Source organism: Strigops habroptila, chromosome 12 (genome assembly GCF_004027225.2).
Source record: "Strigops habroptila isolate Jane chromosome 12, bStrHab1.2.pri, whole genome shotgun sequence".
Taxonomy (NCBI): Eukaryota; Metazoa; Chordata; class Aves; order Psittaciformes; family Psittacidae; genus Strigops; species Strigops habroptila.
The window spans coordinates 11,409,294-11,428,420 of record NC_044288.2 but is presented as its reverse complement, the minus strand read 5'-3'; the positions used below and the strand labels follow the sequence as shown (position 1 = coordinate 11,428,420).

At 38.7% G+C, this 19,127-nt stretch overlaps 1 protein-coding gene across 4 annotated transcripts in view; it reads right to left on the bottom strand.

Moving 5' to 3' along the window:
• The window catches only part of SPOCK1 (SPARC (osteonectin), cwcv and kazal like domains proteoglycan 1), a 286,032-nt gene that overhangs the window by 33,479 nt on the left and 233,426 nt on the right, over window positions 1-19,127 (bottom strand). The window lies entirely within an intron of this gene.

Sequence of the window (19,127 nt, the reverse complement as noted above, 5' to 3'; positions counted from 1 at the left end):
TCAAAGGGTGTAGATATAGATCCTTTTTATTGCCTGATAAACAAGACATGGAGAAAAGAACCAATTGCCTGCACTATACATTTATCTATATATACCACAAGCATGGTGGGATCCTAGGGTGTCTCATAAAAATAAAGAAGATTTCTCCCAAGCTGCCTTCTGCTCTCATATTCATCATGACTAGAGTGATCGAATGTGACCTTCAGCATAAGAAGTACTTTGGTGTCCCCAAGTCAGGTGTTAAATCACCCAAATTTTATTTCAATGGCTCCTGGAAAAGAATCCAAGCTCTAATGTCAGATGCTCGGCACACCAGGACTCCTGCAAAAGACTGTTTTAACCCCTAGAAAGCAGCAATGAAACATTACTGTGCTGAATTAGAAAGCAAACAGTTCTGAGTGAGGTCTGTCTGACCAGACGGGTCCCCTAGAGACTTTGACCCTTTGCCATATTTCTAACTCCCAGCACTGCATAGTTGAAAAGTTGGTACCTCTGACTAACCCATCAAGCTAAATGCTATGCGAACATAGGGAAAAAGAGCTCATGCCTGAAGAAGTTCATGCTCAGATTTTTGTTTGGAAAAGTAAAACAAATCCTCAGTCCTTCTTTGTATTCCTGAAGAAATCATGTGACAAAGAGCAGGAAAAGAAATAATTTCTAGAGATCTGTAAAATGCAAAAAGTGCAAAATATTTGACATGCTTCATTAAATGCAGATAATACAGAAAACTTTTTGAAAACATATAGTCGAATAGCATATAATATTTGCATAGGACTCCATACAAAAAAAGAAAGCAAGACTAAAATCTGCTCCCAGAAAGATAACTTAAACCCAGTGCAATACATTCATTTCTTCCTAGTAATCAGTCTGCAAATAGGATGATTTAACCGAGACCCTCAAAATCTCTGTAACATAAAGGCAGGAAAACCTGTTGGATTCAATTGTACTATATTGCACTGTCAAAACTGTAAAATGAAAATGCTAACTCAAGCTACAAGGCCTTTTTACTGTATAACAGGATTTCAGAAGGAATTAAAAAAATCTCAAGCACTCATATTTAATGAAATCAAGTCTATGTATTTTCCTATGTCAGAGCTATGTTGAAAGGGAAACGCAGGAGGATATAAACGCAGGCATCGATGCATTGACAGCGAATAGTCACAAGGGAGCAGCACACGGCATTAGTCTAAGGAATATCTTATAGCAAAGAGGTGGAGGTGATGTGTGATCCTTCATGAGGACACAGCTGGAAGTGTGGAGGCAACATAACTTACCACAATGAAGTACTTAGTGGGGAGTAAGTTCAGCGCCGAGGCAGCCTGTGCTAACCTCTGTGAGCCAGCGAGCAAAAGTGCAATAAAAAGAAAGGACCTTTTTGGGGATTTACTGCAGACATGAGAGATGTGTTATATGAGCCAACATCGGGGCACGATAAGAGCAGGTGAATGTCTGGTAGGGTCATGAAGGGGAACCTTATGTCTGGCAGTGTCTCACAGCTTACAAATTGGTTGCTCAGTTCCTGAGCTGACCTGCTTTTGAACAAGAAATGATTGTTTTCCCCTTTCAGTACCCTCTACATGCACTTTTTAAAAGAAGCAAGAGGAGAAAGAATATATCTAGATTCTCTACACTTCATGTATACAGTAGAATGCAATATGGACGCATGTACAGTAACCTGGAATTCTTGAAATTAAGTAAATCCATATTCTAGGAAATAAATGTAAGGATTAATAGGTCAAGAAAGATGAATAAAGAAAGATGAAACAGCACTCACAGAGATGAACTGAAATCTGCAGGACAGCTGTGGCTGACCATTCACAGATTTTTCAAGAGCTGGATTTTTCGGCTATTGATCTGCCACTTTTTCTGTAAGAGGAAATTCAGTTATCCAGGTCTCAGAGAGCCTTTTTCACCTAGTCGCTGCTGTGGGAGTTGTGTTTGTTGTACATCCACATCTTTTGTTGTATCTCAGAATAAAAAATTCAATAGCTGCTGTTTTGAATTCTAAAGAGCATTGTTCTATTTGTTTAGAAAAGGAAAATGATACCCACTTTTCCCTTGCTCTCACCATCAGATCTCTTTCCAACAGTCTGGTATACTTTACTCAATTAAACAAATGGATCTTTTGTTAACTGGTGTTGCCTGGGCAAATGCTGCAGATGTGCCAATGATGGCACTATCCCTGTTAGCAGAATGGATCTGTAAAACTCTGTTGAACAAAAGCTCTGTAGTATAGGAATCACTATGACTTCTCTCTTTTAAACGGTAAAATAATTTTTCATCATTTAATACAGTCCTACAATGCCAGTGGTCTCCCCACTGTCTGGAAACTCACTGAACTCCCCATCTGGTGCCTTGGGTACCATCCCAAAGCACCATCAGGATGTCCTCTCCAGTTCAGCATCCACTTTCTGCACATCAGTAAAGCCAGGTTCATTCATTTCAAATGGCCTGCGTCCAGCTACCATTGATGCCAACTGCTCTTTCTCTATTTCTTCATGTCTCAGCTACCTTCAACGCAGTTTTCTCAAGAATCTTGTTCTCCCATGGCTCCCATGTTTTTGTGCCTGTCTTCTACCGCAGCAATCTGAGTGAGGTCCTCTGTCCCCAGCTCTCTCCTGTCCTCCACAAACACACAGTGCAGTTTCCGACTCATGAATGTGGAAAACTGAGGAATTGGCTTTTTCCTCATCAAACTGAAATTTCTGTCCTTGTTTCACACAACTCCTCACAAATGCCAACTTGTCAGCTAAAGATCCCCACAGGCACAGCTGATCTCCTCGTCATTCCTCTCTAGTTCAAACTCCTTTGTTGGTTATCTTCTCCCACCCTTTTTTGTTACCTTTAAGTGGGGCTGTAGCCTTTCCCAGGACCATGTCCAACTTCGGGTTTGCTCAAATTTTTTGCAAAGTCAGCAGTCGATGGTTTAAAACGTGACTTTTCCAATCTCTCATGTAAGCAGCTTTTATCAGCTTTCCTCCTGGCTATTCTCACACCCTTTGCTCTGGCCCTTCTGAGTCCCACCATCTCTTCTTCACATCCTTTCAAAAAGCTTCTGTGAAGATAATTCTGTTCTGTTTCAGGGCCTTTCCAGTTTCTATTTTACTTCTAATCATACCTCTACTGAAGCCATCAATGACTTCTCTCTGTTAATGATGACAGCCTTTGTTACCCCGTTGCTAAATTTTGAAACAAGTATCTTCAGCTTTTCTTGTCATACCTGTCAGAAACTCTGTAAACACCTGCAAAGTCATGTTCAGAACACTTCATAAAACTCAACTTTAACATGATGCCTACACAAGCCCAGACAAATGCATGGTGACGAAGCTCTGAGGCACCGACTATAGGACAGCCCTTACTGGTGACCTGTACTGTCATGTTTTTAATCAGCATTGCCAGTATTGTTTCTCCTCTTTGCTTTATGCCAGTTGTAAACTTTTTGCTTAGAAACCATCTTTTTATTCTGCTTATATGAAATGGGCATAGCAAATATCCAACACCCTTACGTAAGCAAGTGAAGTGTTAAAAGTAAGTTATCTTCAAATACAGAACTATATAACCCCTTCCAGATGTTTACAGTATTTTGAAAAGGACAGAATAAGAATAGAATCATGGAATCATAAAATATGGCACAGTGTCAGAAAGAAACTCACTAATTGGGATGGATGATGAGGAGATAAAGAGAAAAGCCAACATTCACGGCATGATTTATTTCACTGTAAATCTGGGAAAAAACCCTAGTGGTATCAGTGAAGTTATTCCATATTTGTTTAACTGAGAGGCTGCACAGGATGGAATTCAGCCATCTGTGCTTGGCCCATCTGTACTTAGAAAAGTACTTTACTGTACTTTTGCTGTCAAACTTTGGAGGCATTACAAGACATGCCAAGGAATACAGAATGGTAGATGACAGCACATCAATTAAGATCTGTCTCAGATTGTCTACAGACGCACTTCAAATCAAAATCACTAAAACTTCTAAAGAACTCCTTGAAATTATCTCCTCATTCCTACATTGTACCTGTATTTCTACTCTTCCAATGCAAAGACAAGCTACCATCAGGCAACAGTTATACATAAAAATAACAAAATAAATAGTGCTCTAATTAACAGAACTAACAGAGCCTGCTTTGCTTCAGATTTGTTTCCTGTGTCTCATCAGCTTAAGCCTATAACTCTCCTATGCCAGATGTGCCAAAGCCATCCCCAAATTCCCCATGAAATACTTTCCTTCCCACAATACTATATGGAGCAGTTGCAGGGACTTCCCTGCAGTCTGTGTGACCAGTACAGGCCAGGCAGCCCAGGGAACTGCTGAGCCTTTCCCTTGGGTTTCTCTTTTCAGCTGATCTCTCAAGTTTGTCCCAAACCAGATAGGAATCACAACATCTACTACTCTGAGTTGACTTATAAGGGAGAGCAGCAAACAGCCCTTGTTAGCAATGCCTCCAATATATCTCAATGCAATAAAGGAAACTAGTTCTCAATACAGAAAATTCCTCTCTGTGGGCTTGTTTATTTTGAAATTGGGAAAAATTGTGTTGAAGCCATCAAAGCGTAGGTGTTGAAGCTTCTTCCCCCCTCTGTGATTGCTGTGAAGAAACAGCACTTCTGTATTTAACAAGACACAGGGACAGCATGTGCAGAAGTACTTGCAGGTTTTTGCCACTGGACATGACCTTCTTTCACAGAATCTTAGAATCTTTTAGGTTGGAAAAGACTTCTACATTCATCAAGTTCAACAGTTAACCCAGCACTGCAAAATCCACCACTAAACCACGTCCCCAACTGCCCCATCTTCATGCCTTTTAAATACCTCCAGGGATGGTGACTCCACCACTTCCCCAGGCAGCCTGTTCCAATGCTTGAAAACCTTTTTGGTGAAGACATTTTTCATAATACCCAATTTAAACCTTCTCTGGCACAACTTGAGGCTCCTTCCTGTTGTCCTACTGCTTGTTACTTGGGAGAAGAGACTGACCCCCACCTCGATGCAACCTCCTTTCATTAGTTTTCTTGCCTCTTAGATACCTCAATAAAGGCAGTTGCAATGAATTCCTATCTATATATTCAGAAAACACTGCAGTTAAGTATGAGTGGTCTGATACAAAGCCGTAGTACCACAGAAGTATATCTGCACTGCAAAGAAAGTAGTAAAACGCACTTAGCCATGAATTAATACATAATGAACAACTGACAATAATTATTTCAATACAGTGCTCCTGACCTGCTTCAGCACTTCCTTCCTTTTTCTCTAATCATATTTTTTAGAAGGTTTTGCACTTGATTTCTTAACCATAGAGGCACTTCGTAGTTTGCATTTTCCATTAATTCTCTATATAATAGTAAGTATCGCTTCCCTCTGAGACAGAATTGTAAATGATTGGTGCTTTATTTTCTAATGATGAGAAAGCAAACCTTGTGACTGGGGGCTCGGCGGAGCTCAACACATCTCATGGACCTTTACTCTGATAAGATTTTGCTACAGAATGAGAGAATTCAGTGAGGTGTGGTGGGTGTAATTAAAATTGTGTTATGCTGCTGATCCACAGGGAGATAAACTCTATGAGCATTAAATTGCACGGGTTCAGTAGTGAAAAAATTGGCTGTTCGCTTCCTTGTAAAAAATGACATCAATTTAAATATGGTGCAACTATAAAATCTGAAATGAATTGCAGTAGTTCACAAGTTTCTCAGGATAAACAGAGGTCTATGGACCCCCCTACCAAGAGACTTAACACTTTATGCAGAGCGCAGTGAAGCATTTTAATAACAATTGCGTGCCGAAGGGATCTACATGACTGGTGGCATATTAATCCACTTTCTTCTATCCAGAGTATAAACTTCTTAATGGAAAACACAGAGATTTTCTGGGAACAAATGTCACAGGTTTAAATCAAAACGTTATGTTTGTGATTTTTTTATTTGCCATTCCTTGAAACAAATGCGGTTAGGTGAAAATAAGCCTGGCATCAAATGTCATGTATGTGTGCAGATCTTCTGTTTGCTCTGATTGGAAATAAAATTTCTGGCTATTTTCCTTGTGTCTTAATGGCAATATTTCATCATTCTTAGGACTCTGATCACAATATGTTCCACATGGAATATTATAAATCAAGAGCCCTGTTTACTTGTCACATGAGCTAGCAAGTTCAAAGAGACTAACCTTTTTGGAAAAGTTACCCTTTATCACGTTTATCAGTCTGTGAAAATCAGAGTAAAAAGTCATCTGTTACGATCTTGTCTTTGTCTAACAAGATATTAACACATACTCTTTCACAGACAACAGCAATTACTCACAGGGCTGTAGAGATAATGGGAAGAAACTAATCGAAGACTTTACACATGCAAGCAAATTCTTGAATTAAAATCAGATGAAAATCAGATAAACTTGCACCAGGTTTTAAGCTGAAGCCACACAGTAAGTTTTTACTTAATGGGCATGCCTTCATTCTGAACAGAGCATTAGCTCATCCTGTGGAGTATTCTTCACAGATTTACCTGTGAATACTGTTAATAAAGTGAATTATATTTAATATATGATCTTTTCCTCAAGTTATTTATGTAGTTAAGATGCAGAATAATATATAATGAAGATTTTATAAATAGGATAAAATATCATGGCTGAAGAGCTGGAGTACCTCATATCTAGAAGAGAAGCAGATGGACATTTCCTAGAGAGAATCCATTTCTGAATTCTTGTGCTCATGAGCAGAGAGTCAGGATCAAACAAATGGATGTGGGGAGAGGAAAGAACCAATCTGTATGTGCTCAGGCAGTTTGCTGGTTATGAATTTAACTTTTTGGGAGCACATGACAGATTCCAAGTATGGGAAGAGTGTAATTTTTTGCCAGGAGACTAGGTGGCTCTGCAGCTGGGATAGCAGCATGTGAGCTGGGGAGAGAGGACAGAGCAGCATATCGATACAAAGAGCTGAGGGGTGATAGAGAGGGAAGGGGACTGAGCTGCACTGGAGGGCAGAAGCACAGCTTAGGAAGGGGGATATAATAAGAGGGATGAGAAGACGCAGGCTTTCCTTCTGTTTCCGTTTCACTGCCATGCCACACATTGCCTCAAATCTCATTTTCTCATTGATTTTCCAACTCAAATAACCAGCTACATCTTTACATATAATGTCAGCAGTTCTTGAAAGAGTGTACAGAAATCCTCCATTTCCTCTTTAATTTAGACTCCCAAAGTTCCAGCAGCTAACAGTATGGAAAGATGGGACTTCATTTTGGTAATATCAAGCAATTACATTTTTCCCTTCCAAAGTTATAATTCTGGCAACTTTTTCGTTCTTTCTTGAAAATGAGAACATAAATGGGTACTTAATGCTGAAATGTGAATGTCTACCTTATCCTTTTTCATACTGTGTTTTTCATCTAAGCAGCAAATCTTGGAGGAAAGCTTCCATTCACTGCTATCTGTTGTTCTCATTTATTTGTCTTCTGGCAGATACCTGCCAGTTCCCTAAGTATGTCATTCATTACTAGGCTTTTAAAAATCTTTTCTCCAAATCTATGTTTTTATTTTACTCTGTCTTCCCAGAATTCTTGTAGAATATCAGTAAGAGCTTATTTACACGTGAATTTCTTTATGGACAGGAAAGAACACATCTGCTTCCTTCAAGAATGATTCCCTGTGCAGAAAAACCCAAGGCTATATTATACTCTCAAGGAATTTGCACAAAGTTAGCAGAATAAGTGGTTAAAAAGTGCTTTGGGGAAAAGTATCTTCATATCTTGTTTAGACTTAGGCTGCAGTGATATCAATCTTTTCCTTTTTATCTATATACCTATGAGACATCCAAAACACTAGTGAGCCATTTCTGGAAAATATGTTTCAATATCCTTCTGAGAAGAATATAAAAGGGCAAAATTCATATCATTAGCTATTTTATGAGAGCAGTGAGATGCTTTGAACTCCATTTTCCTTTACCAATCTGTTTTTCACAACTGTTGACCAGTTGGTATTACACAAATATTGTAAGGCTACTTGTGAAGGTGTTTTTGTAGTTATTCTGCTGAAGTTAATACCTTCTAGAGGCAGAAGAAAACACAACACTATCACTGCAATAGTTTCCTCTCTTGTTCAGTTGAAAGTCATCCACATTACTGTATACATTCTATTCTCATCCCCAGAATAACAGAAGGAGGGTGCCAGCCTTCTGTCCATGCACCTCCCAGAAGTGAACAGGGTCTGGAATAAGCAAAGCAAGTAACAAGAGTGTGTAAGTGATGCAGGTCTGCACACAGACTGCATACATTTACATTCTGTTTTAAAGCATGGTCTAAGCTAGACTCAAAGTTTTTGTGGTTTTTCCAAGTGTAGGACTGTATGGATATCAACACACAGAGCCCATCAACAGCGGAAATGGAAATGAGCATTAAAGCTGCCCAGGGAGCCCATCATGGAAAGAAACTTGGTTTTGCTTTGCTTGTTTTTCACCTCCACATCCAACTATGAGTTGTGCTGGTGGTACTCATCAGCTTTAGAGTGATGAAGTTATTGGTTTGGCTTCCTTAAATTTACACATTGAAGCTCTTTGTTCCTTCCTGTAATTTCTAGCGTGCCAAGCACAAGGTGAGATGAGTTCCAGTTCCTACCTGGGGAGTGCTCAGTCCTCAACCTGAATGTAAGCATGTCATGAATGCTGAAAACATGAAGCAGCACAACCCTGCAGTGTTGCAGTGGTAGGTTTAGTGTAAAAAGTAATGCTTGAATCATTTCCCATTCTTGCTACAATTATTAACATAAAATCAATTTATGTTGTGACATTTTCAGTTCTCATTATTATCTCTGTCACAAGAGAGAGGTTTTTAATCCTCCATAAAGTCTTTAAGAGACAGCAGAATAATATGCAGCAAATGCATTATACAGTTTCTAATATGACCTTTTCATGGGTTTTCAGTTTGACTGCCTGGTCACTCCTGTTCTTTGGCTGCCTCAGTAATCTGGGAGGAACAGGTGGAACGGTAAATAGTCAAACTACTGAATCTTTAAAAGGTTAGCTTCATACTGCAAGTGACTCTTTTATAGGTTATATATACTGTGTGTTCATATTCTGCAACCCAGTAAAAAGCCAGGAAGCAAAGTAAATGGCAGACTATGGCTGCTCTCATAGCAGTGATAAATAATATTCAGGAAAGGAGTAAGATGGCTGTGTGATAGGTACTAATTTTATTCTGCCAGTAGTTCACCTATATTTATGAAGTGTGCAACAATCTACTCTTTTTGGAGATGTGGGAAGCTCTAGACGCCCTTCACCTGTAAAAGGTCTGAGAGCCTCAAATAGAAAATGATTCTGAAATGGAAAGTATATTATGGCCCAACGTTAATCATCTTCTTGCTGTTGTATTTTTGCATTTAGGGGGTTTTCTTGTATGAAACTTAAAAAGTAATCAAAAGTGAACCTAGTACTGAGTAAAGTAAGTGGCAGGTAATCCTTTTTTCTCATTTTTTTAAACTGTGGCATGTCCCATGCAACGGGATCCAAGGTCATGAAAGAAAAGGGGATTGAAAGTGCTAAGAGAAAATAGGGAGAAGCCAATATATCCACTGAAGGAGAGCATGGAGCAAACCCATCATCTGAGTTTATTGCATTAAAACTAGAGAATCTCCTTTTGACTCTCTGATGCTGCCCTGCCGTTACATCCTCATAGCTAAGCACAAGATTTCTCCCAGGAAAAATGATCGGGAGGCCAGCTGAGAAAGGAGGTCAGTTCTTGGAATGATTTTTGTACCAGTAGCAAAAAGTATTTTCTAAGAAGGGCTAGACAAAGAGTGTAAAATATCACGTGTAGTGATAATGTAAGCCCACAGTGCAAGAGGGGAGGAGAAAACTCTGCTTTAATGGGATTTTAGAGAGAATCCTATTATCAAGACAGCAGCAGAGCTCTGGCTAGAAGGGGCCTTTGGGTAAGCAGGGAAAAGGTCATCTAATGAGGCAGTACTGAGTTTGTCAGAGCCTGGCTTGCAAGTTTGCATGAAGTTCTAATGTTGCATCCTAGTTATTCTTCCTAAGAAAGGGGGAATAGGGGTTTTCAAGTAGTTGAAACTCACAAGCAAGTTAACTTGCTGCTCATGTGTCTAGGAAGACTAGGAAGGGAAAAACTCCACAGCCAACACACAGAGAAGCTCCTCTCTATTCACTACTAAAATGGCAATAATCTCTATTGCTTTGTAGCCTGCAAAGCAATAAAGAGCTGCTAAGATTAATTAAACTCTGAAGCGAGGCTGAAGGGTTTAATCAATCACCAGTTCTGTTTGTTGCCACTATACCATTCATTGAGATTATTATATGGCAATTTGAATTACAAAGCAAGGCATTTGTAATATAAGAAGGGCACTGCTAGTCAATTTTTGGATATCTAGTTGCAGATACTGAGGGCCTGCTTCTTCACAGTATCTGAAAGCTGTTAACAAGTTCACTTCACACTGACCATCCACTGCAGTTGTGGGTGCTCAGCACTTCTGCAAATGAAGCCTCAGAGTTTCAAATCAGGAACCTGGAAAATTAGAAGCAGCAGCTAGCGACCCTTCATGAACAATCTGGCTTAGCAAGATGGGCAGCATTACAAAGGGAATCAGTGCCAGGAACTGCACAAGAACTAATTTCTCCAGGGCAGCACACATCAACTGCTCTGCCTACGTGACTCTTCTTTTCCCCTTAATGCTCTTCGCCCTTTGTAATTTGCTGCCTCTTGTGCTCTGCAGCTTTGGAGAACTACAACATATTCTTTGGAGAAATAACTGTTGTCTCCTCTACTATGCAACCTGACATATGGTCAAAACAGGAATGTTCTGTACCGAATGAGAAAACAATGCTATGGACTAAATGGTAGACAAATATGTAATTAAAAACTGTATCATATTGCATACAGAAAAAGGGTTGAATTAATCCTATCTGAAAGGTGGGCTCAGCAACCTCTCTCACTTTCAGATGTACTTTGAAAAACAAACAGTTATCTGGGAATGATTTCAATTATCAAAGGTTTTAAAACCACATTCAGGAAGCTTCAAAAGACATTTTTCTTCAAAAAAGTGAAAACATGATCTCGCATAATTCCCAGGCTGGTGACATTCAGGTGTGAGATGAGAAGAGAAACATGATTATAACACTTTGATTTCATGCACAAACCCTGCATTTGTTAACAGCATATTTGCTCTTGAATTCTAATAGTAGTTCAAATATATCTTTAGGGCAGCGTGGGGAACACATCCCCAAATTATACATAATTCTAATTTTCTAAGCAGGCTATTTACAGAATCTTAAGTATATATAATAGCAATGTGATGGTCACACTTCCTATGAATTGGTGTGAACTGAACTGCTTTAAGCTCCTGCACTTTCAGATTTCGCTTTCTGCTGAAAGGAGGAGGCCATCAAAGTATGAATATGCCAGGACAGGTCATGGACACGGATATAAATCAGTCCTGACTTTAAAGGAGCAATGTGGATTTACAGATTGTCCAGAGAGTGTTAGAGCAACTGACAACTCCACCACCTGGAGAACACCACTGAAAATAGGTATTCTGTACAACTTCTGATTTTTGACATCTGACAGACCTATGTGTATAGTAGAAGTCATTAATACTGAGAGAATTAATCCCTATTTGCAGTGAAACAATCATGAAAAGACAGAAAGGAGAGTTTTCTATAATGATAACACCACTTTCTTTATACCACGTATGTTTAGCAATCAAAGCACTTCAGTAAAAAAAAACATTCATTTCCTTTCATAATACGGTCAAGCATAACTTCTAGCACACAGAAGCGAGAATTGTCACTACAGCTTTTTGAAACTGTTTACCAGGTACTTCAACAGAGAGCAGCAAACACTATTTCAGGAGTAATCTGAATCACTGATGTGGTCGATGCAGGAGCTGGTTGTGTCTCCTTGATATGGAAGGATAACCTGTCACAACACTGTCAGTGCACAGAGCAACTATGAATTATCCTTAGATTATTCCAGCGCTGAAGAAGAGAAATGGACATACTACTTTCATGTCCTCTTGCTGGAGCTGGCTCCATTTTGGCCAAGTGACAAGGGCATGTTCTGAGACCTTGGGAGACAAACAATTGCCTGGGGGACAGGATGCTAAGGAATAAAAGAATATGGGATGGTCATACCTGGTGCATTTAGCCTAATGCTCTGTGATGACTGCCAATGCCCAGTGCCATTCAGGAGAATGTACAAGCTGTACCTCACCAGAATGTTCTTCCAACTTCCCATGATTTTATTGCCATTTAGAGCAGAGATTGATTAAAAATGTGAGCAGGAGGCTAAAATACAGATGCAAAGCCTCTGATGTACGCCAGGAACTGAAAAACCTTCATAAGCACACAGAGTTACATAAAAGCAAAATCACTGCTAAAAGAAAATAACTAATACCATGGGAAGTCACTGCACTCCTGGGGAAAAAAGGATGACTACTATTATTATTGTTATTATTATTATTTGGCATTGAGTTTCTGTGCTGGAAAATGGAGTTTGGAGATGATCAAAATAATTTACAAATTGGGATTGACAAGCTGAAGCACTGAAATGTTAAATTAAGCTCATTCATTTCAAAGTGATGTCTCGACTTCAGAAACTGTCAGATTTCATTTTTAAAGAGGTTTTTTAAAGGTCTTTTACTTTACTATGAAGCATTACACTCTTGAATCCTGCCTCTCCAGTCCAGTCAGTAAACTGAGAAATCAATTATTTGCACAGTACTGGTTTTGGGGAAACAGGCCAGAAGAGAAGACAAACACATACAAAAATCAGTGAGGAATCAAATACAGAGGGAGATCAAATAAACACGTAATTTATCCATAGGGCTGACAGAGCCTTACAAAAAGCTGAGTTCTATTCCTAATTTAAATTCAGAAATGTATAGGGAAAGACAGGAGAAGAAACTTTGCTGAAAGTGGAAAAATCTGGCAAGCGTTACAGCCACATCCAGAACCCAAGTACTCCAACTTGGCAAGAGGGCAGATGGTCTCCGCAAGCAATATTAACACGTCTCAGCAGAAGACAGTCATTTAAAAAAGTGAGGGAGAACTTGGTCTCCAAAGTCTGAAAAGAAATGAAAAGCATGTGCATGGCACAACAGTCCCTGAAGGAAGTGTCTACACAAAAGAGACCTCAGCAGAAATTGGAAGAGAGCCTTCTGGCAGTCCAACTGAAACGTCTTTCCATGGAGGAGAGTAATTGTATTGTAAGGAAGCTGATTCCTGCAATTAAAGCAGGAGCTTTAAACCTCTGCTAGAGGTTTCCTGAAGTATGTTATATGAATAATAGAAACTGTATGGGCATTTGTTTACCTGTGCATAAAAACCATTCCCTAAGGCAATGCAAGGTTGAATCCATTAACACCAGCAAAGTGCCTAAAGAACTTAAAGGGTTTTGATGGGCAAAGTGTTAAAATGCCCACAAAAGACATGCTGGCATGTAATGGAAGCCAGAGAAAGCGGATTAAGAACGTATTCAGATGCATAGACTGTGCTTACTTATTTTAAGATTATACAGGTTATCTGAGGAGAGTAATGAGGGAGCAAGCACTGCACACTAGATGTAATTTGTCAAGGACACGTAGCTAGGCCACATGGCATCCTTCCAACCCAACTTCTTTATGCAAAACAAATAATTTTGCATAGATTTGCATGTTACTAACATGAGAAGAGACTTATTAACAACACAAATTACATCGCACTTAGATTTCATTTATTATCCTAAATTAGCTGGTGAGTGACTATCCTTGTGCCTTATCTCTCTCTGTGTAGGCACTTACAGAGCACTTATCATTGTGGCATCAATGCCACTCTTCATACTTGCTATAAAGCCTGGAATATGCATTCAAAAGAGTCATCTGTGAAATAAATCAAGTTAAGTTTAGCTTCGTGTCTGGGTATTCCGAAGGAGGAAGCAAAGTCACTTGCAGAAGCCCAGGGCTTTCTGTTCTGTTAAAATAAATTTCCTGAAAGTATCTACAACTGTTACAGTATTTTAATGCCCTACAGCATTAAGACCAGTATGTGCAATAGAATGTGTACACCCAGCTCCTTTAAGCGCCAGTCTAAATTTGAAACCAGTCTTTTACAGCCAGTCTAACAACCTTCCCACAAAACCAGCCCACTGCCTGGATGTCTTCTGGCTTTCTTCTCCTCTTATTCGTTATGACCTACAGCTAAGGACATTTTTCACACTGCAGACCCATAGAAAAGACTCTCATAATCTTGTTAAAGGCCGGCAAACTTGACTTGCAATACAGAATCCTGCATTTGTCTCCTCAGGGAAATAAACAGTTTTAAAAGAGCTTTTGGATTTTTAAAATGACTTGAACAAATACAATGGCCACACTAGTAACCAGTGAAACGGTTTTCTGCTTCTCACGAAAATGTCTACAGTGAGGATTTTGGGTTTTATGTGCCCTTATACTAACCCATCTACTGCTTTATTTTTTCATTGCTCACAAGTTCTCAAGGGAAGCCAATTTCTCTTTCAAGCAGCAGTGACTTTAGTAAGTCAAAGCATCCAATTGCTAGAGGAGGGTTTACTTTACCTCTCATCACTGAAACCCTGCTGTGGAACACAATCTGTTTCAGAAGAGCAAAGAGGTGAAGGACAAAAACAAATGGCAATTACTCAAAGACTGTGAAGAGCTTGGAGGCTGGTATTCTCTCGCATCTGAATTAGGGTAAGAAAATACACTGGTAAAAATGTTGCCAAGGATAACGCTCTATCACAGAGCATGCAGAAATTTGTCTTCCCGTCATCTAGAAAATGAAGCTGTAATATAATAGTATATAATATTTGTATTTATGGCTGCTATTTAAGAAAGATTACACCAGTTTGTTAACTCTCTTTTAGGATAAACGCTGGGGCAAGGACATGATAATGTATTCACAGTTTGCACTGATAACTAATTCCATTATTTCATGACTAAAAACTTTCCTGCTGCTCTCAATCTCTTGCCATACCAGTGAAATAAGCTTCTGAACTTCCCCCTTGACCATCTACCTGAAAAAAATGATTTTCAATTTAAATTCACACCACACCTTTCTTAGTGATTCCACCAGTCCAAAATATAACACATTTAATCCATATCCATGTATTTGAAGCACCAGGAGAAATACAACACAGCATTTTCCACTATCAGTGTTGCCAGAGAAGCACTGTCTTTAGCATTAGAAAGAGTTGGCCATACAATACTTTTACACACACAGCAACTCTACGACAAGCAACCGGTCATTTACCCAGATACATTTCAGGTTTTCCAATGGGTGTGCTGTAACACTTTCTGAGGTTACTAATCAGAGCAGGCTTGAAGATAAACCTTTAGATCATGTGTAGCAAAATCTTGTGCAAACTCCAGAGGGAAGAAAAATCACACCAAGCCTCAGTCACTTCCAATCACCTTGTAAACATACATTATACCGAGCAACCTCAAACTCTTCATGGGTTTTTTCTTGCAAAATTCTTAATTACAGAAGTTGGAATTCCAATAATAATTGAAATATTATTGGGGATTATTTACAAACTTAAGGTGAATATATTTATAAATATAATCACTTCTTGTAACATATGCTGATAAAAATTATTCCCAATCAGGCAAGGTGTTTGGAACCTTATAGCTTTTTACAATAAAATAAGAAAACAATTTCTTTGCAATAAAATAAGAAAAAATGGAGGAGCTGCTCTGTGTCCTTCACTAGTCCTTAGAGCATGACACACAAGTCCAGGCTTGCTTAAAACATAAAATGCTTTAATGTAATTCTGTTTCCCAGGGTCAGGAGGAGGAGTTTATATCTGAACCCTTGTTCTTAACAGCAGTGTTATGCTACATGAAATAGCACCACCACATATCAGCAGGTCCTGAATTTCTTTTGGAATGCAAAGACCTGCCAATGAATCTGCTTCTCGGAAGCTTAATATATTGTTTTCACTTGCATCTTCTTTATTGTCACTCTTTTATACTTGTACTTCAATTGCACCCAGCATCTTTCCTTTATTGAGGGCTGCAGTTAATCAGGTGATTCCATAAAGCACCACATAAATTCTGTTTTATGAATTCTTTGTCACAAGAATGTAGCAAAATGCCTTGTGCCCCAAGACTCAGCAGTAACACATCACCTTTGTGCAGGCTTGTGAAACTGTGATGGAAATTACAGCAGCCCAAGAACAGAAACTCAATCACCTTTACTATGGTAGCATCAGCAATGAAAGAATAGAATCTAGTGATGTTCAACAGTCAGTTCTTAAAAAAGACAGTGAAAAAAAGAGAGAAAGAAAATCAGGCTGGGTACATGAGTGGATAGACGTTTGCAAGGTTGTCTTTGCAACAGAAGAACCTTGACAGCATGAAATGGTGCCATGAGCTCTCATTTTCCAAATCTCTTACAAGCAGCAGACGTCTTCCCCCCTTCCTCAAATTCTTCATTCATTTTACACCCCAAACTTTATGACTAAAAGAAAATCAAAAATTATGTGCAAAAATACACTCTTTTTGAATTAATGCATACTGAACAAATTGACACAAAGCTATACTTATGCTATCATTTAAATATCTATACCTGGCTAATGTCTTGTCTGAAGTGGTTGTAACACATCTTTTCAGTAGTACTGTAGCTTTAACAGTTTGGAGATGGGACTTTGTTTTTGTACCAAGCACAAACAAGTCAGTGACAGGAGCAGTTTAGCCCTAGACTAAGGCAGAAAAAAGCTCTCCCTCTCCTATTTTATCCTGAAATCATCGCCGATGAACATCTGTGACCCAAATTTACGAAAGACTCCAGATGAGGTCTTACCAATGCCCTGCAAAGCATTATAAATATTTCTGGAACTACTCCTCCTTATGTAACTGAGGATTGTTTAAGCCTTTTCACAGCTCATAGTTGCTCATAGTTATTCTGTGACCAGCTAGCACACTAAGGTCATTTTCTCCTTTAGACATTTCTAACCAAAGAGCTCTTGGATTAAAGCAGATGCTCATATTATTAGACCCCAAGTGTATAATTACACACTTTGTGCTAATGAACTTCTTTCCATCTGTATTGCCCCAGTTCTCAAGGACATCCAATTGAAAATACAAAAAGGAACTTTTTTAAAGAAATGTGAAATGCTGCCCAGTATTTCTGTAACCAACTTGACTTCATAAAAACATAAACTGAACAGATAACACTTCCTCCCACTTGTTTTTTTATTGAAAATCTACTTTAATTATTCACTGCCTTCTGGGTAACTGCATACTCAAATGTACTTACTGTATACGCTATATAGCAGTCACCATATGTCTTTCCGCCTCATACATTCAAAAAATCAAAACACTTCAAAGATTTATTTGCTAATAAAAACAAACTTTGCTTTAAAAATTCTGATCTGAGGGGTATTTTTTTTGGTTGAGTTTCTTGTTTGCTTATGGGATTTTACTAAATTGAGGAAAGTGATTCCTAGACAAGCTTCATTTAACAATCTCAAATGTACAAGGTGAAGATTAGTACGATTTTAAGATGTCCAGAATGATAGTGTTAATATGTAAAATGAAAGGGAAGCATGATGCATATTCCACAACACTGCTGAGTTTTGTGCTTTTGGCAATTTCCGTCAAATTAATCCTTTGCTGCCCACCAACAACATAATTTAGAGGTAGAGTGCTTCGTCTATGGGACATTTCTTTCAATCCTTCTCCAATTCAACAGGCTCTGAAGAAAGGACTGCAAAAGAGGGACTTTGCAATGTTACACAGGCCAATCTCATAGCACTTTGGAATTGTAGGATCCCACTTTTTCTGGGTGGGATCAGCTAGAAATAAACATTGGGTGCGATGCAAGGAAAGCTCAAGGTCTGCAGTTTCCCTACCACTTCAGTACTTTTCAGGCCCTTTAGCTCTTATCAGGAAAAGTGTCAGACTAGTACCTTGGCACAGACTTCTAGAGACAAAGCTGTTTCTGTTGCTTCCCTGGGTTTCATTTCATCTGCACATACCTCAAGCAGAAGCTAATTAATCCCTTTGTGAAAACCATAAAACAGAATGAGGCACCTTCCATATGTAACTATTTTCTTAACCACACCTTAATACTATCTCATAATGTTAACAAAAGATGTATTATGCTTGAGAAATACTTTGGACTTCCTTTTTCACAGCAAGTTATTACAGAGATCAACAACAATGCACAATAATTTTTTGGAAGATCATGTTGTAGACAAACAGTTATATATGCTTTCTGTTCACTTTACAGTCCCAAATGAAACCTAATTTTGGTTGTTTCAACTGAAATGCTCAAGGAACTGTGTTTTTCAGATCAGACTCCTCCTACTTTTTTTCATTTTAGATTCTCCAAGAATATTTGCAACCTTTTCAAGAACTGAAAGCCTAAATTTGAATTTTAACTGTGAAGGATCAATGAGGCATTTGTAACATGCAACTCGCTGCCTCAAATCACTGCGACATGATTTTATTTTACCTAGTTTTCATTTCTCCCATTGACAGGGATTGCCTGATAAGTGAGTACTTGCTGTTATAGACCACACTTACAATTTAGACAATAAGAGAATCTGCCTCTTGTCTGTGCCTGATAACTCCTAGGCCCTGATATCATTGTAAACAAATTGAGAAACAGGACATGATGATACGTAAAAATACCTTCAAACAAACAAGATAGAGCCAAGGTCATAATTTATCAAACCCAAGATTATAGTGATATCATTGACTAAAGTATATTCTCATAAAGGACACCGTTTTTCCATAAATATACCCTTTTAAGCAGTTAGTCATTAAATTGTCTCACTTTGTGGAACAGATATTAGAAAACTGTAATTAAAACTAAGTTGGAAAATCATCATACAGTGAACAAATTGCTTGGACATAAGCTTTGCCACTTTCTATGTTACTATTATTAGAAACATTAAAAAAGCATGTCTGAACGCTTGTAGGGAACTAGGGCTTTGTAATTCAGCTCCAAATACAAATCTGACTGTCCAAGCTAGTCCCAAGGAGATCTCCAGAGAGGCTGGACACCTGCAAGGAAGGTTAAACTGCAATTTTGAGTGACCCATCCCAGTCTTCAGTTTGAGCCTGCATCGGAAAAAACAACTGAATAAAATATATGTATGTTTTAACATCTGGAACATAATGA